Here is a 25,521-nt window from a genome sequence, read left to right as displayed (position 1 = left end):
AAGCCCAGGACAGCATGTCCCTCCTCCGCTCAAGAGCTTCCAAGGGCTCCGCATCAGGATCAGTTTCCCAGGGCAGTCATAGCAAATGACCACAAACTGGGTGGCTTGAAAAGTCTCCTCTCACAGCCCTGGAGAACAGAAGTCTGAAGTCAAGGTGTCAGCAGGACCCCGCTGCCTAGGAGGGTCCTTCTTTGCCTCTTCCCGTTCCTGGCGTTCCCCCGCTGGTGGCAGCACCACGCCGATCCCTGCCTCAGCCTTCACGTGGCCTTCTCTTCTCCGCTGTGTGTCTCTTCCAGAAACACCTGTGATTGGATTTAAGGCCCACCTGGATAACACAGGATTCTCTCATCTTGAGATCCTTAATTTAATTTCATCTGCAGATTCCTTTTCCAAATAAGGTCACATTCACACATTCCAGGGGTTAGGATGTGAACATGGCTTTTTTGGGGAGAATAATTCAACCCGATATTACCTCCCTAAGGAAAATCCCAAGTCATTACTCTGTGCTTCGAGGCCCTTCAGGATCTGGCCTCATCCCTGACCTCCGACCTCCCGCTGTCTATCCCACCACCCCTGACCTCCAGCCCTGTTCCCCCCCGCCCCCCATCTCCCTAGCACACCATGTTCCTGCTTCGGGGCCTTGGCAGGTGTTGGCTTTTCCTCCAAGGTCCACATGCTTCCTCCATCACTGTCGTCAGGTTTAGCGATTGTTTTGTATGACTAGGCCCACCCTGGCCACGTTGTCTAAACTTGCAACCTTCCTGGAACACTCCCTCTTCCTCACCTGCCTTCTCTCTTCCCTAGCACTCGTCACCATCACACACGCCAGCCTTCTCATTTATGTGGTTCTTTGTCTCCCCTCCCCTAGGCCGCAGGCTTGTTTTGTCAGTTTTGTTCACTGCTGTGTCCCAGCAGCTAGAACAATGCTTGACACTAGTCGGCCTTGGCTGAATGAATGAGTGAATGAATGAGCAAGAGTTTGCTCAGGCTGAACTCTGAGCTGCCGGAAGCCTTTGTAGACACCCCCAGAACATGCTGAACCCACCTCTGAGCTCCTGGTGTACTTCGATTCTCACGAGGCCCCCACACTTCAGCCTCTGGTGATCCTCTTTTCGAGCCTGACATGTTGGCTCAGCAAACAGTCCCTGAGCCCACATCATGAGTCACCAGAGGCCCTGGACCCTTCCTCCCACATCCTTCCCCACTGCGCCCACTCTCACCCTGGTCACATTTAGCCAAGTGTGTGCAGGGAACTGTGTATGAAGGTCAGGCCTGCCCTGCTGCCCCTGCTGGTCCCTGGAGCCGCCGGGGGGATGGCAGAGTGGGTCCTTTTGATGCACTCAAGCCTGGGATATGGGCCCCCAGGGCAGACATTGAGGGAATGTACAAGAGTTGCCCCAGGGCCTGCAACACTAACTGTGAGGAGTTCCCCAAAACTTCCCTGATTCCACAGCCTTCATTTCAGAAGAGGGACATGGCCTTCTTGCCATGTCTCTGCTGCCAGTGGGCTCTGTGACTGGCACCATTTCCCTCCTGTTGCTGGTCCCAGTTTTGTCATCTCAAATCTGGGCATTGATCCCCTCGGGGATGGCTACAATAGGTTGCATCGTACACATTCCAACTCAGATGGCTCTGGCTGTGGCACTGGGTTGAGAAGAATTCTGAGGTTCAATCCAGGCTTAACAGGAAACAAGGGTGGTGATCCATTAGTGACATCTGCCATGGGTGTAGGGGAGAGTGGGGGCCCAGGTGTGCTAAGGCTGGGTTAGATGCTTTGTGAGTGGGCTTTGGGCAATACGTCCACCTGAGTCTGTGGACGCCTGATGATAGAGAGAAGATTCTGGAGGAGGTGAATGAGTCTGAAATGAGTGGTTGATGGCATCACAAATCCTTTTTGAGTTTACTTTGGTATATCTGAGGCAGCTGGTATGGCCTTCCTGCTGGGAAGGCATCAATGACCCAATGGAGAGATGGCTCCTTCCCTACGCTGGGGTTGAAGTCACAGGGCAGTTAGGCAAGGACCCTGCTCTGTGTTTTGTCTCTCAGCTGGCCATGGTGCTTGGTGGCGGAGGCTGTCCTCTGGCTCAGGATTTGCAGCAACAAGGCCAGCCTCTAGCTGGGCCTAGCCAAGTGCCCTCTGAGACTCGCTGGAAGTGAGGTCCCCTGTCTCAATCCATTCAGGCTGCTACAACAAAATACCATGGATGGGGTGGCTTAGAAATGGCAGACACGTATTTCTCACAGTTCTGGAGGCTGAAAGTCCCAGATCAAGGTGTCAGCAGCTCCAGTGTCTGGGAGGGCTGGCTCTCTGCTTCCTGGATGCGGCTGTCTTGCTTCATCCTCATGTGATGGAAGGTGCCGGGGGTTTTCCTCAGGCCTCCTTTATAAGGGCGTGAATCCCAATCAGCAGGGCTCTGCCCCATGCCCCAGTCTGTTCCAAAGACCCCACTCCCATACTCTCACCTTGCTGGTGAGGATTTCAACATACACGTTGTCAGGGGTACAAAAACACTCAGACCATAGCGTCTTCTCAGGATAGACACAGAGCCTGGCACGCCACTTACCTGAACAAGGGAGACATTCTTGTAGCCAGCACAGCTGGATCAGGGAGTGAGAGCCTCGGCAGCCTTGGGAGAAGGTGCCCTAATGTGACATGGGCCTCAGTTTCCCAGCTGTGGGCGGAGATCACAGCAGCTGTCTCCTTTTCAGGCTGGACAGATGGCTGCAACCTGCAGAAATGCCATGGCCCTGGGACAGAGCTGTGTCTACCCTGGGGCAGAGCTGTGTCTACCCTGGGACAGAGCTGTGTCTACCCACAGGAAGGAGGATCCTTTTCTAATCCACACAAAGGTGCCCTGGGGATCCAGGTCATGCGTAGAAAACTCCTCACCAGGCACTCACCAGGAGCAGAACGCTATTATCGCTATTATCGTCATCCTCACAGTGACTCCTGCTCTAACAGAGGCACATAGGCACAGAAAGAGGGTGACGTTTCCCTGAGGCAGCAGGAGGGCTTCCTGGAGGAGGGAGGGTTTGGGCTGAGCCTTGCCTATCCTGTAGCAACCGATGATTCTGGCCACAGCCCATGCCTGCCTGTCTGACTCCCCACAAAGGGATTGCAGCCTGCTCTGTGCTGCAGCCCTTCCTCGACATGGCTGGTTTCTTCCCTAGGTCTATATTTGGTTCCTGCTGACTCTTCTGTGACATAAATGCAAATGAGACCACAGACAACTAGCCTCAAAGCCAAGGAAGCCACTGGCTGGAGTTGTCTCCACAGTCCCCTGCTGGGCAGGGAAGTGGGCAGAGGTGACGGTCATGTCCATCTGTCATGGCCCATCAGGGGAGGAGGCCTCTTGGGGCCACTGACACCTCCAAGTGGCCCAAAAAAGATCATAGCCAGGAGGCAGAGCCTTAGACTAACCAACAAGAGCTTCCCGCATGGCTGACGACAGTTTCCCAGGTTCTTTCTTAATCACTGGGACCTTAGTTCAAAGGTGATCCTGTGTGGAGTCCTGGAATATAAAGCAGAGTGGTCCAGGGCTTACCTCCTGCCCTGAGGCCTTTTCACCAAACCTAGGGCTCCTTAGGGCACAGTAGCTTGAAAACCACTGACCCACAGGATGTGACTCAAACTTCTAAAGCTCTCACAACTCTCCCCTCCTTCTCCGTGACACTGCTCCAATCCCACCTCTGGGTGTACCAGATACCTCCTGCTCCTGCATTGGCCCTTTAGTGTTTTGATACTTGCTGCTTTGTCAAAACTCCTTCAAGACCCCCGCTAAGATACTGCCTCCTCCAGGAAGCTTATTGCTACGATCTGAATATTTATGTTCCTCCAAGATTCTATTCATCTGCTCAAACCTAAACCCCCAAGGCTCTGGTATTAGGAGGTGAGGCCTTAGAGCAGGGATTAGGTCATGAGGGTGAAGCTGTCATGAATAGGATTAGTGACCTTATAAAAGGGGCTCCAGGGAGCTGCCTTGCCACTTTCACCATGTGAGGACATGGCGAGAAGATAGCCGTCTGTGAACCAGACAGCAGGCCCTCACCAGGCACCAAATCAACTGATGCCTTGACCTGGAACTTCTCAGCCTCCAGAACTGCCAGCTACACATTTCTGTAGTTTATAATCACCCATTCTATGACAGTTTTTATAGCAGCCTGAAAGGACTAAGAGAATTACTTTGACCTCTTCCCCCCACCCACCTACATGGGCAGTGGTCCCTTCTTCCCCTTTCTGTGCCGTACTCTGTCCTCCTCCCTATCACAGCCTTCCTTCTGCTGTGTCTGAAGCACCCGTTTCCCTGTTTGTCCCACACACAAGTCTCAGCTCCTTCAGGGCCTGGTGGTGTTCCTCCTCTGGGTTTCCTGGGCTGGACCCTCAGAGGTGCCCCATCAGAACCGCTCATTGCAGACCCAAGGCAGCTAGTAGGTGCCATGGCTCCCTGGACTCTGTGGGTGTGATTTGGGCAACTTGAATGTGTTTAGGATCCAGCCATGGCTTCCACTGAGGCCACATAAAAGGGCTGAGTTGGAGTCATCCCTTAAAAGGGAGGCCCAGGGAAGACACAGGCCGCCACCCCAGGGCCCCAGGGTCCCCTCCGTGTTTATGACATGGCCTCAGAACATGGAGTTTACAGGCCACGAGCAGCATGAGGCCCTTGGACACAGTCCTGGCCGTCCCCTCGTTGACCCTCTCCCTGAGCCCAGCAGGAAGCAGGCCTCTGTTCCAGGACTTTGGGGCAAAAGGTCACTTCCTGGACCAGGGTAACTACGGCAACACCAGTCCCCTGACAACCTCGGACTAGTAAAGTGTCCTCATAGCTCTGATTTTGTCTAAATTTATCATTTCAGGCTAAGGAAGGTCTTGTACTGGTTTTAGAGCCCTGGACGGAGCTCCAGACGACCTGGGCCTTCCTTGTTCTACCACCGACTTGCTGGGAGTTTCAGCAAGCCTTCACCTTCCGCGTTGGCGTTCTCAGCTCTAAGAAAAGGAAGTTGATTTCCATGAGAGGTGATCAAACTGTGCTGTAGAAACCTCAGCGATTCCACAGAACATTAGAGTACCTCTGCGAAGCAGAATTCTCCACGTGGAGAAACCTCCCCTCTCACTGATTTTATATGCCATGCATGTCAAAGCTCTGGGGAAGATTTTTTTGCTTGAGGAAAAAAAAAGATTTTTGCTGATTAAAGAAAAACAACCCCGAAAAGTGCTGACTATGATATCTGTGCATTTATTGTGGAAATCTAGACAGTTTGCACTGAAATCAGAGATGTTTCTCATAGAATGGGACTAGGAGGATTCAAGGAAAGAAGACCTGCTTCCTGTTTCCCAGCCCGTAAACCCTTGCTGTTGTTTTCATGATTCTTATGATCCTTCCTGGGTTGTGATGAGAGGCTGGCAGGGGAGCCAGCTGCCTTCTGCCTCAGTGCCTAGAGCCAGGCTCAGCCCTGGTGAGGAGGGACAATCCTGGCTGGGTAGGTCAGGCAGCTAAAAGTCAGGGGTCAGGTCCCCTACTTCAGCGGCCCCTAACCTTCTTGGCACCAGGGAAGACAAAAATCCGAAGACAATTTTTCCACAAACTGGAGACAGAGGGATGGTTTCGGGATGATTCAGGCATTTCTGGTGCACTTTATTTCTATTATTATTACGTTGTAATATATCATGAAATAATGATCTAACCATAATGTAAACTCAGTGGGAGCCTGAGCTTGTTTGCCTGAAACTAGATGGTCCCACCTTCAGGGGATGAGAGACAGTGACAGATCGTCAGGCATTAGATTCTCATAAGGAGCTCACAACCAAGATCTCCTGCATGAGCAAGGGCTCGCATACACAATGGGGCTCGCGCTCCCGTGAGATTCTAACGCGGCCGCTGATCTGACAGGAGGCGAAGCTCAGGCAGTAGTGCCAGCAATGGGGAGTGACTGTAAATACACATGAAGCTTTGCTGGCCTGCTGCTCACCTTCTGCTATGCAGCCCAGTTCCTAACAGGCCAGGGAGTGGTACTGGTCTGTGGCCCAGGGGTGGGGATCCTCCCACTTGGTATGCCAGGAAAGCCTCTTTCCTCCCCATGACTTGGGGTCAATGTGAGAATTTCTATCATGTGAGATTTACTTCTCTGAATATATAATTGTGCTCTTTATATTCTTCTTGTAAACGTCCCCCTTTCGTCTCCAGGGAGTACTGAGATGGTCAGCTGAGCTTCTCCCTGGCAAGGGGTCCCGGGAGGGAAGGGACAGATGCTAGGGAGGGTGGTGGGGGGTGGGGGGAATGGGGTGAGGTCGATGGAAGCCAGAGACAAGCACAGGAGCCCACAACCTCAGCACCACCCCTGGGGGCTTGTGGCCTGCTGGAGATACTGCTAAACCCTGGTGGATGTGTGTCTATTCTTTTCAGACTCCCGGCAACCAATCGGGGCCAGTAACTGGTGCTGTTGGGATTCTGGAACAGGAACTGGGGCAAGAAGATGGAGGAGCTGTCCTGGCCCCAGGGTGAGTGAGGACACAGCAGTACTGAGCAGGGAAGTACATCCCATGTTGGCAGTCTTGCCAGCCACAGGCAGCCAATGGATGCCCGCTGCCCCAGCAAGCTGCCTGGGCTCATGCCCAGTTAGGGATGTGGCCTGTGTCACCCCAATTGTCCAGGCCACCCAAGGCAGGCAAATGAGCTTTAGGTATTTTAAAATCAGATTTGGATACACACCAAACCGGGATGCTATCTCTGGAGACAGGCTGGGATTGCGGACAGAGGTCAAAGGGGCTTTGATCCTTATCTGCCACGTTCCATTTTATTTTCAAGGAAAATGTATTCGTGGACTTCTTGTATAATACACACACACACACACTCTCTCTTTCTCTCTCTGTTTTTTTTTTAAAGATCTGACTTTAAAAGCTTACAGTAAAAATAACAATTGTTTTACAAGAGACTCCAAACGTGTTCTTCTTCAGAGGTGGGGAGGGACTGCCTGATTAGCACTGTGCCCTCGATATGCCGGCATCAGGTCCAGCTCCTCATGCCTCAGTTTCCCCATCTGTTCCCCAGGGAGACAGGCCTGATAATCTCCAAGGTTCTTCCAGCCCTGCCATCAAGTGACAAGAAGCTCCACTCTGTGAAGTCACAGGCAGTCTGCCTGCCTTCGTTCCTCGGGAGCCTTAGTTACAGCAGTGAGAGCTGATTCCAGATGCGAGCCCTAAGGGGCCTGAGAGGCGAGCCCTTGGGGGCTCTTTGGCCAAATCAGCTAAGCTTCCTTCCTGGGGAGAGTAATGCAAGGCCTCAGAAAGCTTCAACAGCCCAGTCTCTGTGGCAGTCGGACCAAACGCTGGCCTTGTAGCCTGTCAGCCCCTTTACTTGCCACGCTTGCGAATGAACAACCATGATCTACGGGTGTCATTAAGACAGAGATGGTCTGGTTAGGAACACTGGCCCAGTGACCCTGCCCCTGGCACCAATCACTATGACAACAGCTCAATAGGGTCCCAAGGGCCTAAGAATCCTGCTTCTACTGAGGGCGAGGTTGGCTGAGGTCAGACAAAGAGGGATTAATAGAGCCCTGTTCTCGTTAAACCACAAAGCGCCATTATTACAAGTTGCAACGGCCCTAGCAGGAGATGTATCATGCTTTCAAGTCACAGAGAACCCAGCAAACCAAAGAGAATGGTTCCAGCATCAGCCACAAAGTCACCCTGGGACCCAGAATCAGAGAAGGAGCAGAAAAATCTGAAATAACGCAAATGTTCAACAGACGTTTGCATAACACACAGACCAGCCATAAAATAGCACGGATTGTGGACATTCAAACAACGATGCTGATTGTATTTTCTACATTAAAATCCTCATGATATGTGGAAACAAGTTCACAAAAACTGTAAATAAGCAACATTTTTGTTTAAAAACTCATATACATATGTATAGACAGTGAAAATATAGAAGAAAAATATTTCAAAATGGGTGTAGTCATCTTTGAAAAGTGAGATCCTGTGTAATTCTTTTTCTTTTGGTTTATCTGTATTTTCATAAAAAACATTTGTTTCTCTTGCATTTCAAAATTTTTTTATTCTTTTAAAAATTGGTGCAGAGAATTCTAGGGTGGAGTGGTCATTCTTTGCCTCTCGAGTCGAACTTCAGTTAATGAAACCCACAAGAGGGCACTGTTTTGGAGAGTGAAACTTTCTTTTACACTAGTATTTTATTTTATTTATTTATTTATTTATTTATTTATTTATTTATTTATTTATTTTTTGAGACGGAGTCTTGCTCTGTTGCCCAGGCTGGAGTGCAGTGGCCGGATCTCAGCACACTGCAAGCTCCGCCTCCCGGGTTTACACCATTCTCCTGCCTCAGCCTCCCGAGTAGCTGGAACTACAGGCGCCCGCCACCTCGCCTGGCTAGTTTTTTGTATTTTTTTTTTTTTTTAGTAGAGACGGGGTTTCACCGTGTTAGCCAGGATGGTCTCGATCTCCTGACCTCGTGATCCACCCGTCTCGGCCTCCCAAAGTGCTGGGATTACAGGCTTGAGCCACCATGCCCGGCCTACACTAGTATTTTATTAATTCAAGTACTAATACTTAAAAATTTGTTTTACATTAACCAGTGTATAAGAAAATTATTCTAAATAGTACCGTATATTCTCATGCCTTCTTGCAATTGAGTACAGTAAAAATAGTTTATCATTAGCTTCATCACTGTGAAGGGTGCAGATTCTACCATAACACATAATATGCTGATTTTTAGGGCTATTGGCTAAGCAGAAGGGTTTGTATCTACACTAAGCAGCTTCAGATTACTTCCCTTACTAAGTATCTAGACTTGCTTTTTATAATTTTCCAATTTCTTTCACTACTGATAAACCATCAGTATCAGTATTCTACAGCAACTCCTTGCCACTTTAATTTGGTGCTTCTAATCTGCCGTCATCTTGGAAAAATACAATTACTTGTTAGAAGTGTGAGTAAACTGAGAACGCAGATCTGAGGGAGGGTTTGATACGGTTTGGCTGTGACCCCACCCAAATCTCATGTTGAATTGTAGTTCCCATAATTCCCACATGTTGTGGGAGGGACCGAGTGGGAGGTAATTGAGTCATGGGGGCGGGTCTTTCCTGTGCTGTTCTCCTGGTTTTAAGTTTCACGAGGTGTGATGATTTTATAAACGGAAATTTTCCTGCACAAGCTCGCTCTTGCCTGCCGCCATGTAAGAGGTCCTTTTGCTCTTCCTTTGTCTTCCACCATGATTGTGAGGCCTCCCCAGCCATTTGGAACTGGGAGTCCATTAAACCTCTTTCCTTTATAAATCACCTAGTCTCAGGTGTGTCTTTTTTTTTTTTTTTTCAGACGGAGTCTCGCTGTGTTGCCCAGGCTGGAGTGTAGTGGCGCGATCTCGGCTCACTGCAAGCTCCGCCTCCTGGGTTCACGCCATTCTCTTGCCTCAGGCTCCCGAGTAGCTGGGACTATAAGCGCCCGCCACCACGCCTGGCTAATTTTTTGTATTTTTAGTAGAGATAGGGTTCCACCGTGTTAGCCAGTGCTGAGATTACAGGTCTGAGCCACTGCGCCTGGCCTCAGGTGTGTCTTAATTAGCAGCATAAGAAGAGACTAATACAGGGTTTCAAAGTGAAGGTACTGGCAAGCTGGGATCCAGAGTGGGGAAGTGTCCAAAACGGACGGCTCCTTTGGGCAGTGGCTCACGCCTGTAACCCCAGCACTTTGGGAAGCGGAGGTGGGCGGATCAGAGGTCAGGAGATCGATACCATCCTTGGGTGAAACCCCGTCTCTACTAAAAATACAAAAAAATTAGTCGGGCGTGGTGGTACGCGCCTGCAGCCCTAGCTACTCGGGAGGCTGAGGCAGGAGAATCGCTTGAGCCTGGGAGGCGGAGCTTGCAGTGAGCCGAGATCGCGCCACTGCACTCCAGTCTGGGCAACAGAGCGAGACTTCGTCTCAAAAAAAAAAAAAAAAAAAAAAAAAAGTCCTGTAAGTTATGTTGAAGAGTTTGGATTTCATCAGGGCAGTTGGGAGTTACTGAAGAATTTCAAGAAGGGAAGCGAGGTGCTCATATGTGTGTTTTTCAAAAGATTACTACAGCAAGGACAATTTTGTGCGTGGCAAAACTGTTGGCAGGAAGACAGAAAGATGTGAGTTTGGAATACAAAGGAAAGGAAATTGCGCTGTGAGGAGACAGATTATCAGGGAGGTCATCCAGAGCAGGTCTTGCTCTATTCTAGATGATAAATTCAAACACATTCTCCCTTTAGGAGGAGCCACGCGGGGAGGATTTATTTCTGGCCTCCATGCCAGGAAGAGCAACACCTCCTCTAAACTGTAGATATATTTTTATGTCATATGCCTGCAAATCTTATATTAATAAATAACTATTTTCCTCTTTGCTTTGGTCACTGGGAAGCTTGTGTATGTAATTCTATGCACTGAATTTACTTTTGGTTTCATTGCAAGATGCATACATTCATTTTGCTCAGAATTCTTTATGGTATCTTTTTGACTTATTTGAATTTTCAAAAGCGGCATCAAATTATTTTTGGGATAAAGTGGAATATAATAAAGAAGTTTTTAAAGCGTTGGCTTGAAGAAACCAAAACATCAATAGCTCTTTAACAGATTCTCAAATCCTTATGATTGCTCATTTTGTATACAGTTTGTGAAATCTGAAGACTGTTTTGGTATGGTCAAATTTGTCTATGTTAAATATTGTTTTTAAAAACTGAGAAGCCGATGACACCAAAAGCACAAGCCCCTGAGGAAAAACTAGATAAACTGGAGTTCATCAAAATTTAAAAGTTTTGTGCTTCAAAGGAACACTAGCAAGAAAGTGAAAATATAGCCCACAGAATGGGAGAAAATATTTGCAAATTATATATCTGATAAGGTTTATCAGGAATACATAAGAAGCTCTTAAAACTCAATAATAAAAAGACAACACAATATAAAAATGGGCAAAAGATCTAGATAGACATTTCTCCTAAACAGATATACAAATGGCTAATAATAAGCACCAAAAATGTGCTCAACCTCCTTAGTCATCAGATACAAATCAAAACCACCATGAGCTGTCACTTCACGTTCGTGAGGATGGCTACCATCAAAAAGACAGACACTAACAATTGTTAGGGAGGAGGTGGAGAAATGGGAAACTTCATACAGTACCGGTGGGAATATGAAATGGCACAATTATTTTGGAAAACAGTCTGGAAGTTCCTCAAAAAGTTAAACATAGCATCACCATGTAATCCAGCAGTTTTACTCTTAGGTATATATCCAAGAGAAATGGAAACATAGATCCACACCAAAACTTATGCATGAATGTTCATAGCAACATTATTCACGATAGCCAAAAGGTGAAAAAAAGCCAAATGCTTATTAGTAATGAATGGATCAACAAAATGCGGTAAAGCTGTGCAACGAATTATTATTCAGCCCTAGAAAGGAATGACCCAGTTCTACTGATACATGTTGCAACATGGATGACCCTTGAAAGCAGTATGCTAGGTGAAAGAAGTCAGAATTACCAAAAAAATCCACATAATATATTATCCCATGTATATAAAATGTCCAGAATGGGCAAATAGAGAGAGATACAAAGTAGACTAGTTATCGCTTAACGTTGAGGGGATAGAGAGATTGGGATTTGATGGTTAAGGAGCATAGAGTTTCTTTTAGAGGTGATGAAAATATAAAACTGTGGTAGTGTTTGTACAACTCTGTGAATATAATACAACTATTGAATGTACACCTTAAGTGAGTGAATTATACGGTACATGAATTATATCTCAATGAAGCTATTAAAAAAAAAAACAATGAAAGCCACCGCAGCAGTGTGAAGAAGAGGCGAGAACCACCCCCAGACCGACTAAAGCCCGCGCACCGCTGCATGCCGCGTCCAGCACCTACGTCCCGCCGCCGTCGCCGCGGCCACCATGCCCGAGAGAAAGGCTGAAGGGGATGCTAAAGGAGATAAGGCCAAGGTGAAGGATGAACCACAGAGAAGATCCGTACGGTTGTCTGCTAAACCTGCTCCTCCAAAGCCAGAGCCCACGCCTGAAAAGACCCCTGCAAAGAAGGGAGAGAAGGTACCCAAAGGGAAAAAGGGAAAAGCTGATGCTGGCAAGGAGGGGAAAAACCCTGCAGAACATGGAGATGCCAAAACAGATGGGGCACAGAAAACTGAAAGTGTTGGAGATGCCAAGAGAAGTGTGTGCATTTTTGATAACTGTGTACTTCTGGTGACTGTACAGTTTGAAATACTATTTTTTAACAAGTTTTATAAAAATGCAGAATTTTGTTTTACTTTTTTTTTTTTTTTTTTTTTTTTTTAGCTATATTGTTAGCACACAGAACACTTCATTGTTGTTTTTGGGGGAAGGGCCATATGTCACTAATAGAATGTCTCCAGAGCTGGATTGATGTGGGGAAAACACCTTTCCCTTCTAGTTTCGAGAGCCTTCCTCTTGGCTCCCAGGGGGAGGGATTCCCTGACTTTAACACACATGGCCACCTTGGCACGAAAGCCTTGTGGTATGGAAAACAAAATTTGTTTTTATGTCCTCTTCTCCCTTTCCATCTTTCAGCATAGACTTAACTCCCTTAAGCCCAGACATCTGTTGGGACCTGACCTCTAGTCATTGGTTACCAGTGTGGCAGGCAACCTGGACTTTCCAGTGATGCCACTGAGATGGCGCCTGTCAAAAGAGCAGTGGTTCCATTTCTAGATTGTGGCTCTTCAGATAAATTCTGCCATTTTCATTTCACTTCCTGAAAGTCAGGGTCGGCTTGTGAAAAGTTGTTAAACAACATGCTAAATGTGAAATGTCAACCCTCACTCTAAACTTTCCCTGTTCAGAGCATCAGATGAAGACTTCATTGGGTTTTATAGTGGCTTTCTGATTTTTGGTAGTCCATTGAAGAAGGGAGTTTGAAAGTTGTTGTATACTGTTAACGATTGTCTGCCCATGTCCTTCCCGAAATACCATGATTGTTTATGGAAAGTATCTTTAATAAAGCTGGATACAGTTTGGCTTGGAAAAAAAAAATAATGAAAGCCACCATACTTGGCCTACTCAGTAGACTGTTAATGGGAACCCCAGGTCCTACGTGGCCTTTCAGAGATGGGTTCTAACTCCGGCTCAGTCACTTCCCAGCTATGTAAGCTCCTCACACAAATCACTTCATCTCCCTAAAATGGAGACAGCTACGGCTCATGCACGGTGCGCCTGCGCTGGGTCTAGAGAGCTCTGGAACTCGGTAGGAGCCCAGTCCACTGCTTCCCAGAGGGCCTTCCAAGACCCCTGCCCTCAGAAGGTGCCCAACATCCTAAATGAGTGGGGCCTGCAGGTTCCCTTTATGGAAATTAACTACAAGTGGTCTTGATGATGTTTAAATATTTAAATAACAATTCATCAGACTTCAAGGGTCTGAGACACTCAGGGGAGGTTCTGGAAGGCAGGAGCTGTAGTGTAGCTGAGGATACCTCTTTTGCCCCTGTTCCCCATGGAGTGTTGGGGATGGTCTAAGAGGCAGTCTACACTTCAGGGGTCATTCACCCCTCAGGTGCAGAATCAGTAGCTTTCTAGTCTACACCCCGCATTCTGCTTCTCTCAGCCCCTGAATAAGGAGCCTGCTTTTAAAGACTGCCCCGGGACAGCCTTGGGCATGGAGTTTTCTGTCATGAGATTATAGAAAGTCAGCATCAGGCCCCCTGGTGTTAGAGACAGGTTGACTGAGGTCCAGGGACAGGTGGGTCTGGCTCAGTGGCCTCTCAGCCCAATTCTTTCAAGGATTCCACGAGCATGTCCTGAGCCACTCCAGGAAGCTGGGCTCTGGTCACGTTTCATGTGAGCACCTCTCTGAATTGCAACAACAAATCTGTGGAGTAGACATTAATTACCCTTTTTACGGATGAGAGCACAGAGACTGCCCAAGGTGGCTTAGAGAGCGAGCAAGGCAGGATTCACACCCAGCCTGTCTGACTCCAAAACCAGTGTTCTTTCTTCTGGGCCAGTTCCCCCAATTTCTTCATGTCAGAAGCCAAGCAGGTCGCAGAGGAGGGAGATGCTTCCATCCCCATCCCCTGAGAGAGACTCTGCCACAGAGTCTGGGTTTTCAGGATATTCTTGGGCCTCACCTGGTTGCACTACCTGCCCTCCCATCCCCACTCCAACTCATTTCTCTCCCTAAACACCAGATTCTCTGCAGCCCTGGCTCCTTGAGGTTGGGAGCATTCATTTAAAGTCCCACGGGAGAAAATGAAAAAGAATCATGGACGTTCCCAGTTCCAGCCTTGAGTCTCTCTCTCAGAATGCCTTTTGTTGCCAAGAAGGATGAAACAGATGTCTTGGCAATAGCTTCAAATGTTTCCTGCCAAACCAGAGGAGAATTTGTCTTCAGTTTAGATGCAGCCAAGACAGACAAGTCCCAGCTCATATTATTCACAGGAAATGCACAAACACACACGAGCTTCCCAAACCTGGGAGGCCCGTGGCTCCCCAGCTTCTCCTCACCAGGATTTCAGCATCATCTATAGACACAGGTTCATGCCTTCCATCCTTCCATGGAAACCCTTGAGGCTTTCCATGCCACCCTCTACCCCTCATCATTGATGACTCCAAGGCCTCAGCCTGGCAGGCAAGGCCACCTTCCTTTTGTTCCCATCGTGTCCTAGGCACACTTTTTGTTTTTGGCGGTGGCGGTGGTAAAATACACATAACATAAAATTTACCATTTTAACCATTTTAAAGGGTACAATTCAGTGGTGTTTAGTATTTTTACAAAGCTGTACAACCCTCGTTGCTATTGACTTCTGGAACATTTCATCACCCCCAAAGGAAAGCCTATATCCACCCAGTAGGCACTCTTCTCCCCTGACTCCCAGCCCCTGGAAACCAGCTACCTACCTTCTTCTGTCTCTTTAAATCTGTCTCTTCTGGGTATTTCACATAAATGGTATCCTACAACGTGTGGCCTTTTGTGACTGGCTTCTTTCACTCAGCTGAATGTTTTCAAGGTTCATGCATGTCCTAGTGTGTGTCAGCACTTCTTGTACTAATACTTTAGGGCTGTTCTTTATGACTGAATAATATTCTGTTGGATGGAGAGACCACATTTTGTTGATTCGTTCTTCCGTTGATGGATGTTTATGTTGTTTCCACCTTTTAGCTATTGTGAATAGTGCCACTAGGAACATTCTTGCATGAGTTTTGTTTGAACTCCTGTCTTCAATTCTTTGGGGCATATACCCAGGACTGGAGTGCTGGGTCATACAGTAATTCTATTTTACTTCTTGAGGAACCACAATACTATTTTCCATAATGACCATACCATTCTACATTCCTATTAGCAAGGTATGAAGCTTTCAGTTCCTCTACACCCTCACCAACATTTGTTATTTTTCTTAAAAAAAAAAAAATTCTAGCCATCCGAATAGATTTAAGTGAGTATCTCATTGTGGTTTTGATTTGTATATTTCTGACTAATGGTTTCATTGAGCATATTTCTTTTTTTATTTAATAAACTTTTATTTTTCTAAATGTACAGTTGGTTGGACCTGTTCATGCTTCTTCACCAGCAGCTGGAGAATCTCTACCCTTGGTATTTCTGGTGTAAATTACTTGAGCTCTGTGCTTTGAAACCAGTTTGATAAGTCCTTTATGAAGGAACTCCTGAAGGCTGCCCTGGCCAGGGAGCCTCGAATCTTCAGTCTCTCAGAAATCATAGCTGGGGTTATAAATTTACAGTTGGGAACTTCGTTACCGAGTTTGTCTTAGGTAGTTTTGTCAAACAAGACTAAGTCATTGAGCTTGTCCCGAACTATGTCTTTGGAGCACTTCTTCTTTTTGGCCTTGTCCCCAGATTTGCTCACTGGGTCTTTGTCTTTCCTGCCTGACTTTCTGGCGTCCTTCTTGTTGTCCTTGGGTGGCATTGCGAAGCTCAGAGAGCAGCGGTGAACACTACAGCTTTGCTAAGACGTCAGACCAAAAGGCATTGAACATATTTTCATGTGTTTGTTGGCCCTTTGTATATCTTCTTTGAAGAAATACCTATGTAAGTCCTCTGCCAATTTTTAAATTGGGTTATTTGTTGTTGAGTTGTAGGAGTTCTTTATCTATTCTAGACACTAGATCCTTAAAAGATATATGGTATGGTTTGCAAACATTTTCTCCCATTCTTTGTGTTGTCTTTCACTCTCTTGATGTTGTCCCTTGAAGCACAAAAGTTTTTAGTTTAGATAAATTCATCAATTTATTTTATCTTTTTTTTTTTTTTTGATTGCTTGTGCGTGTGGTGTCATATCTAATAATCCATGGCCAAATCTAAGGTCATGAAGACTTACCCTGTATTTTTTATTAACAGTTTTGTAGTAATAGCTCTTATATTTAGGTCTTCAATTTATGTTGAGTTAATTTTTGCATATGGTATGAGGTAGGGCACAACTTCAGTCTTTTTTTTTTTTTTTTTTTTTTTTTTGAGACAGTCTTGCTCCATCGCCCAGGCTGGAATGCAGTGGTGTGATCTCAGCTCACTGCAACCTCTGCCTCCCAGGTTCAAGCAATTCTCCTGCCTTGGCCTCCCGAGTAGCTGGAATTACAGACACCCATGACTCTGCCCAGCTAATTTTTGTATTTTTAGAAGAGACTGGGTTTCACCATGTTGGCCAGACTGTTCTCAAACTCCTGACCTCAAGTGATCTGCCCACCTCAGCCTCCCAACGTGCTGGGATTACAGGCATGAGCCACCACACTGGCCTCTGACTTCATTCTTTTACATATGGATGTCCCCTCCAATACCATTTGTTGGGAGGCTATTCTGCATGGAATGGTCTTAACACCTTTGTCATAAATCAAGTGCCACAGGTGTATGAGTTTATATCTGGACTCTTAATTCCATCCAGTTGGTCTATATGTCTATCCTTGTGCCAGTGCCACACTGTTTTGATTATTGTAAGTTTGTAGTGACTTTTGACATTGGAAAGTATAAGTCCTCCAACTTTGCTCTTCTTTTTGAAGATTGCTTTAGCTATTCAGGGTCCCTTGCAATTCCATATAAATTTTAGGATTAGCTTTTCCATTTCTGTAAAAACATCACATTGGGATTTTGATAAGCATGGCATTAAATCTGTAGATCTATTTGGAGATTACTATCATTTTAACAATATCAAGTCTTCTAATCAATGAACATAGAATGTCTTTTTATTTTCTTAAATTTTATTTAATTTCTTTCAGCAATGTTATATAGTTTTCAATGTTCAAGTCTTCCCCTTCCTTTGTTAAATTAATTTCTAATCATTTTATTGTGTTTGGTGCTATTGTAAATTGAGTTGTTTTCTTGATTTTCCTTTTGTAGTGTGTATAGAAATATAACTGACTTTTGTGTTAACATTGTATCCTTCAACTTTGTCAAATTCGTATGTTAGCTATAATAGCTTTTTTCTGGATTCTTTAGGATCAGCTACATATAAGATCATGTCATCTGCAAATAAAAATGGTTCTTTTAAATGCTTATTTTACTATCTAGATGTCTTTGTTTTTTTCTTGCCTAGTTTTTCTGGCTAGAACTTCCAGTACAATGTTGCATAGAAGTAGCAGAAACAGGCTGGGTGCGGTGGCTCACACCTGTAATCCCAGCACTTTGGGAGGTTGATGCGGGCAGATCACCTGAGGTCGGGAGTTCGAGACCAGCCTGACCCACATGGTGAAACCCCATCTCTACTAAAAATACAAAATTAGCTGGCCATGGTGGTGCGTGCCTGTAATCCCAGCTACTTGGGAGGCTGAGGCAGGAGAATCGCTTGAACCCGGCAGGTGGAAGTTGCGGTGAGCCGAGATCATACCATTGCATGCCAGCCTGGGCAACAAGAGCAAAACTCTGTCTCAAAAAAAAAAAAAAAAAAAAAAAAAAATCTATTGAACCTTTATAAAAATTTGTTATATACTAGGTTGCAAAGGAAAACTTTTGAGTTGTAGAAAGTAGAATTGTACAGATTCCTATTCTTTGATCTAATTTAATAAAACCAGAATTTAATTACAAATGGATAATAGTGAGAAAATCTTGAGAACAAAAGCACAAACATACAAACATTACTAGTATTTAAAATAGCTTTTTAGTTGTAAACAGGAAACAATGCAAATTTAGACTTTTTGAAAATTAATAGAAATCAGAACAGAACATGATAAAATGTATGAGAAGCAGCCAAATCTGTGCTTAGAGAAAATTTTATAGCCTGACATGTTTTTAAAAATTAAACGACAAAAATAAAAGTGAATAAAAATTTGACATGATTTTAAAAAAAAAGACTAAGAAAACCCAGAAAAATGAAAAACTAAATGGAGAAAGACCAATAGCATATATTTCTCACCAATATAACCAATGAAAGAGAGATAAAACCCTAGAAATAAAAACCGGACTAACACCACAAATACAAAGACAATTTTTAACATTGTGAGACTAGGATAGATATTTGAGCTCTAGATGAAATGGGCACTTGATTACAAAAATGTAAATGATCAAAATTAACTTGAAAAGAAGTAGAAAAACATGAGTTTACTATCCATAGGAGAAATGGAGATGATTATTGATGAACTAAGTTTCTCTAAAGACCAGGCCCAGGAAGGTCTACCAATGAGTGACAGGCAGGTGAGGATGAGGACAGGATGGGGAGCAGAGGGAAGGCCAGGCCTGGGGACCTGGGCCACGGAGCTGGTTTATTGCTTTGCATTTTTGCAAAGGTCACTCAGCTGTCCTGATTTTCACATGAGCCTGGAGACGCAGTTCTTGGGTTCAGCTGTGGAACACCCCCTTCCCTCCTTAAACTTAGGACCCTTGAGTCTCAGCTCTAAGGGGGAATCCTCAAGTTGAGCCCAAAAGCACTGGTGCCAAGAAACACACAAGTTTAGGAACATGCAGTGGCAATAGCAGGAGCCCGCCTCTCACTCAGAAGCAACAACACTGCCTTAGGCTCAGCTGAAAGGGACACGAGATGACGGAGGTAAAGGTCCTAGCTTGCAGCCAGCCTTACATAACGATGGGACAGAGCAAAACAAAACAAACACTTTCCCCCTCTCCACCCATGGGTAGCTGCAGGATGAGCACCATCCTGGGGGGCAGAGGCCTCCAGGGGCCGCCCCACGATCCCGGCCTGCTGCTCTAATAGTGCCTGTGAGCAGTCGGGTTCTCAGGGCTCGGTCCTCGCCCTCTGCCACGTGAGAACCCATAGCAGCCTTTCTGCATCCCAGCAAAGGACCATGCACTCCCCAAGCCAAAGGGGTCTTGGTGGAGACCTTCAGTAAGATTGCCACTCCAAGCCGCTCCAGGGGCCCAGAGCTCTGAGCTCTCCTCCAGGAAAAGGCGTGTTCTCATGAGGCCTGCTGTAGATCAGGCTCTCGGAGCTTTCTCTAGGGAGCACACTGAACAGTTTTCCAAATACTGAGGCTCCTCTTGGCTTCATTCCAGGAGTGGGGGCGAGGAGGGAAGGTTGGGCTGAGCCGCTCCATGGATTTGCTCATCTGTGTGTCATCCCATACTGCGTCAATAGGCCCCTGAGCCACCATGCAGTAAATTCTCCCCATTCTCCTGTCCAGGACAACACAGGGTAACTAGAGGAAGAAAAAGAAAAGCTGGAAATCATACAGAGGAGAGAGATGCTGTTAAGGAACAAAGGCCAGTTGGTGCCAGGACTTAAGGCCAACTGAGAATTCTGACCCCTCATTGCTCCAGAGGACCCTGGAGGTGTCTTTTCCTTCAGAGGGTGCCCCCAGTCCCTTGACTCCGTTTTTCCCGTTTACTGGACTGGAAACCCCTCCCACATCAGTGAAACGTTTGCTAAGCCTCACTTGGAGCCCAGGTACCCTGGGGACTGTGGGGGCTATCACCAAAGGTGAGGCATGGTCTGGGGCTACCAGGTATCTTGGAGCGGCAGGCATCTTCTAGTTCGTGAGCTTCCTCCCTGTGGTTCCTTTTTTATTTTTAAGTGGATTTTTTTAAAGAGCAGTTTTAGGTTCACAGCACAATTGAACAGAGCACAAAGTCCCCACATGCCTCCTGCCCCCACACATGCACAACCTTCCCCACCACCAACAGCCTGCACCAGAGTGGGACATTTACCAGTGAACCTACATACACCTCCTTATCACCCAGAGCCATAGCGTACATTAGGGTTCACTCTTGGTGCGGTGCATTCTATAGATTTAAACAAATGAATGATGCCATGGATCCACCATGAGAGTATCATACAGATAAGTTTTTGCCTTAAAAATCCTCCGTGCGCCTCCTATTCATCCCTTTCTCCCCTTGAACCCCAGAAACTACTGATCTTTTTATGGTCTCCATGGTTTTGCCTTTTCCAGGTCAGATAGCTGGAATCGTACAACATATATAGCCTTTACACATTGCCTTCTTTCACTTAGTAATATGCATTTAAGTTTCCTCCATGTCTTTTCAAGGCTTGATAGCACATTTCTTTTTTAGCACTGAATTAAATGCTCAGTGGAATTATCATCTGGATGTACTGCAGTCTATTTACTCATTCACCTACCAAAGGACATCTTGGTTGCTCCCAAGTTTTGGCAATTATGAATCAAGCTGGTATAAGCATCATGTGCAGATTTTTGTGCAGACATAAGTTTTAACGCCTTCGGGTAAATACCAAGGAGCACGAATGCTGGAGAGTATGGTAAGAGTATGTTCAGTTTTGTACTGTGGTTTCAACAGGTGTATTGAGATATAATTTGTGCACAATCAGATGTTCCCATTTTAAGTGCACAGTTTGACGAGTTTTGGGGAAAGTTTACAGTCACGCTCACAGTGAAGCACACCTCCATCACTTCCAAAGCTGCCTCATGGCCCCTTGCAGCCAACCACTCCTGTCTTGCCCATCCCCAGCCCCTGGCAACCATGGTTCTGCTTTCTGTCACTACAGTTTTGCCTTTTCTAGAGTTTCACATACGTGGGATCATACAATATATAGTTTTGGGGGCTGGCTTCTTTCACTTAGCATGTTTGTGACATCCATTGTGTCATGTCTATTAGAGCGTTTTTCCTTTTTGACACTGCACAGCATTGTGCTGCATCCATGTGCCACAGTTTGCTCGTTCATTGACCATTTGATGGATATTTGGGTCGTTCCCTTTGGGGGAGGAACCCTTATGAATAAAGCCGCTATGAACACTCATGTCTAAGTCTGTATGTGTGTGGCTTCTTTTCGAAGGAAAGGGGAACGCTGGCTCACTCTCGCCCAAAGTGGTTGAGGGTTGATGAGGAAGTTGGGAAAGCCCAAGGGGTAAAAAGAAAGGGATACAGGCCAGCCTGGCCACGGGCCGCTGGGACTGCCAGAAACCTCTCTCCACTTGACCACATCGTGCTCAAATGTCAGGGACCAGGAGAGGGAAACCGATGTGTTTACTTCCTGTCTCCACGGTGCTGGGAGAGCTGTTCTTGCTCTGAGTGTGGGGTGGGCTAGGATGTACTCCCGCTGCCGCAGTCCTGTTGACATTATTCCTTGTCAGAATGGCTCATTTCCAATTCGTTCCATCTACCCTCCCTCTCATAGACCTCCATGACCCACCTGGATCCAGCCCCCAGTCACATACCAGGGCCCCCCGGACATAGGGTCCCTCAATCCCAGGGCCCCTCAATCCCAGGGCCCCTTTATGGGTCTCCAGTGGTTTTGTATGTGCCCATTCCCATGCCCCCCACCCCACAGTGAGGCAGCAGAATCAGGCCATCACCCTGCTCAGCAGCCTGGGGCTCAGAGAAGCTGAGAGACAGTAGAAGGTGGCACAGCCTCCTGCATCTACAACCACCCTCCACGGACAGCAAGCCATCAGCACCCCTTTCCATGAAGATGTCTGGCCTCCACTCTCAGATGAAGAGAGGGAGCACTCAAACCCTAAGATTCCTCATAGCCCAATAGACAACAGCTCAACAGAATTTCAACAGAATTTTAATTATACACATATAATGAATACTATGCATCAGGTATTGTTCAAATAACTTTACAAATATTAACTCATTTAGCCTTATGCTACCCTAATGAGGCAGGTAAAATTGTTACCCCCATTTTATAGATGAGGAAACTGGGGCACAGAGGGGTTAAGTAACTGGCCCAGGGTCACACAGCCAGGAAGCCCAAGAGCCAGGAGTTGGCTCACATTTTCAGACCCTGCACTCTGCTGCCTATGGATTTGTAGGTTTCCTTCTTTTTCCAATCATTAAATTATCCTAACAGTTTTACTGAGAGATAATTTATATATCGTAAACATCATCCATTTTAAGTGTACAATTTAACAATTTTAGTAAACTTACCAAATTGTGCAACTACCACAACAAGCTGACTTTAGAGCATTTCTATCACCCTAGGAAAGATTCTTTGTGCGCTTTTGCAGTCACTGTTGGTTCCAACCCCCGCTTGAAGCAACCACTAATCTTTCCATCTCTATAGATTTGTCCTGGAAATTTCATATACATCGAATCATACCATAGGTGGTCTTTTGAGTCTAGCTTCTTTCACTTAACGTGATGTATTTGAGGTAGATCCATATTGCAGCATGTATCGCTGCATTCCTTTTTGTGACCTAATAATATTCCATTGTATTGATTTACTGCATTTAGTTTATCCATTTAGCAGCCGAGAGGCTTTTCCATTGTTTCCACTTTTTGACTGTGATAAATAAAGCTGCTATGAATATCTGTGTACAAGTCTTTGAGTGGACATATACTTCTCTTTCTCTTTAGGTATATGCCTCGGAGTGGAATTGCTGAGTTTTGTGGTACATTTATGTTTAATTGTTTTAAAAACTGCTAAATCTATTTCCCAAAGTGCTGCAACATTTTCCATTCCATAGCCATGGATTTTATCGACTGTGAGGTCCTGATGCAAATCCTAGGGCCACCCATACAAGCAGACAGAGCCCAATTTAGGGTCCTGGAACCAGCCTAGGTGTAAAATGAAGCCCTCTGGGGACAGTGGGTGCGGGGACTGAGTCAAGCTCAGCCTCTCTCCAGCTTCTGATGTCTGAGAAACAGGTGGGCAAGAAATCAGCTGTTCTACTTTCTTTTTTTTTTTTTTTTTTTTTGAGACGGAGTCTCACGCTGTTGCCCAGGCTGGAGTGCAGTGGCGCGATCTCGGCTCACTGCAAGCTCCGCCTCCTGGGTTCACGCCATTCTCCTGCCTCAGCCTCCTAAGTAGCTAGGACTACAGGCGCCCGCCACCGCGCCCGGCTAATTTTTTGTATTTTTAGTAGAGACGGGGTTTCACTGTGGTCTCGATCTCCTGACCTTGTGATCCGCCCGCCTCGGCCTCCCAAAGTGCTGGGATTACAGGCTTGAGCCACCGCGCCCGGCAGCTGTTCTACTTTCTAATCCAGAAAAACACTGCCCTCTGGGACCTGGAGCACTTGTTAGGGGAAAATCAGCAACGTGGCGATAATGCCTAAAGGAAAAACAGAAACACACTATGGAGATGTCAAGGGCGATCTCACCGAAGGAAGAAAACCAGCTTGAGGAGGCAGCAGTAAAGGCAGTTGGTCTGCAGCTCCCAGGCTCCGGAAGCCTTTAGTTCCCACTGCCAGCATCCTCAGAGCCTTTTCCGGCTCCCTCGGAGGCCAGCGAGAGGATAATGGGGTGGTGGCAAGGGGGAGCCCCAGGATTCAGCTGCCTGTGGCTCTGAACAGACAGTGCTGGTCCAGCCGGGGAAGGCCTGCTCCAGAGCTGCACTGCTGGAAGAAGGAAGGAAGGGATGCTGCTGTCCCCCTGCCAGCCAGGATAGCTCTGAGTGTCACCAGCTCTCCAGTTTGTGACCACAAGTTATCTAAGGAGTCATTTCACTATTTAATAAAGAGACCCAGCTTTTGATGGAGAGAATTTGACGTATCTGGCAGCAGCTGCAAAGGACAGAACTTTATAATGATGGCACGTGGTGGGTGTCTACACACACTACTGCCTGCCCAGCTTCCTCCTGACACATCCCCTCACACGGGAGTGAAACCGACATGGCACTGCTGAAACACACAGAGTGCACAGGGATGGCAGAGGGGCCATGCCTTCCAGAACGGAATGGGCCTCTTCTTGCTACCGAATGCCACGTGCTCAGGCCGGGTGGTAACTGTAGTGAGTCGAATTATGTCTCTTCAAATTCATATACACAAGGACCCTGTGAAGGTGCTCCTATTTGGAAACAGGGCATTTGCAGGTATAACTAAGGTAAAATGAGGTCATATTAGATTACAGTGGGCTGTAATCCAATGACTGGCATTCTTTCCTATAGGAGGGAAATCTGGATACAGACACAGAGAAGACATCGTGTGAAGACACAGACGAGAGAAGCCCATGTGAAGACAAAGGCAGAGGCTGGGGTGATACAGCTATAAACCGAGGGACCCCAAGGGTTGCCAGGAACCGCCAGAAGCCAGGACAAAGCAAAGTAGGATCCTTCCCTAGAGATTTCAGAGGGACCATGGCCCTACTGACACCTTGATTTTAGACTCGTGACCCCCAGAACTGTGAGAGAATACATTTCTGTGGTTTAAAGCCACCCAGTTTATGGTGCTTTGCCACGGCAGCTCCAGGAAATGGAACAAAAGCTGAGCCCAGGCTGCAGGCAATAAACTGTCCATGCTGGCAGGTGGCAGAGGGGGAGGGAGAGGCAGAGAGGGCCGCAGGGAGAAGGCACCTCCTTTAGTTGTGCCTGAGGTTTGGGCAGAAGGCCCAGAGAACAGAAGTGAAACTAGAGGCTCAGCATGGCTTCTGGTAGAATTGGCTTTAATGGCTCAAGTTTTTTCATCTTTGCTTCTTCCAACGTGCTTGGAACAGGTACTGCACACAGTAGGTGCCCATTACGTGCTTAGTGTTTATGGATGAGCTCTGCATGTGGGAAAATAGACGACGTGATTGGCCAACTGGGCTGGCGAGAGCTAGCCCAGCTTTATTTAAAAAGCCATTCAGAGGCGGCTGGTATGTGCTGAGTTGGCAGAGAAGCATCAGGCCTCTGAAAGTCATCAGTAAAGAGCCGGCTTACCGAGGCCACATGCCGAGCCCATAGTCCCACTCCTGAAGCTGTGGCTTTAACCTAAGCATGACCTGAGACATGAAATTGCTTGGCTCTTCCCAGCAGCCAGAGCCACGGAGCAGAGAAGTGAGAGGCCGGCCACAGAGGAGGGTGGGTATCTGTGTTCCGCGTGGGATTCTGCGTCGCAGTGCCAGGCCTGGCGTGGAAGTCAGTGGTCAGTGATAGGGCTGGGGGTTTGACCGAGCTGTTGACAGGCCTGCTGACCACTGTCAAGTGGCCTGCCGCCTCCTGTTAGGAGCTAGCTGGTACCGGGCAGGGAATTCCCTCTGTGAGGATCTAGCATGACCAGTCCACTGAAATTCCTTCAGGCACATAGAGGACTTGATAGTCTACCTGGCTTCCTCCCAGGACCCAGGGTAAGTCTCTTCACTTGGCACTGTGGGGTGAGGGGATGTCACACAGCCAAGCTGGATTGGAACCCTGGACGTTTGTGCCCACAGAACCCGGCTGCTGC

At 46.8% G+C, this 25,521-nt stretch overlaps 2 pseudogenes; one reads left to right on the top strand and one right to left on the bottom strand.

The window, feature by feature from the left end:
• Positions 1–11,930: 11,930 nt before the first annotated feature.
• On the top strand, positions 11,931–13,052 carry LOC123568419 (non-histone chromosomal protein HMG-17 pseudogene; annotated as a pseudogene).
• Positions 13,053–15,558: 2,506 nt separating this feature from the next.
• LOC135966702 (small ribosomal subunit protein eS25 pseudogene) lies at positions 15,559–15,929 on the bottom strand (annotated as a pseudogene).
• Between the last annotated feature and the right edge of the window lie 9,592 nt (positions 15,930–25,521).

Source organism: Macaca fascicularis, chromosome 13, assembly GCF_037993035.2.
Source record: "Macaca fascicularis isolate 582-1 chromosome 13, T2T-MFA8v1.1".
In the NCBI taxonomy this organism is placed as follows: domain Eukaryota; kingdom Metazoa; phylum Chordata; class Mammalia; order Primates; family Cercopithecidae; genus Macaca; species Macaca fascicularis.
This window is presented reverse-complemented; position numbering and strand designations above follow the sequence as displayed.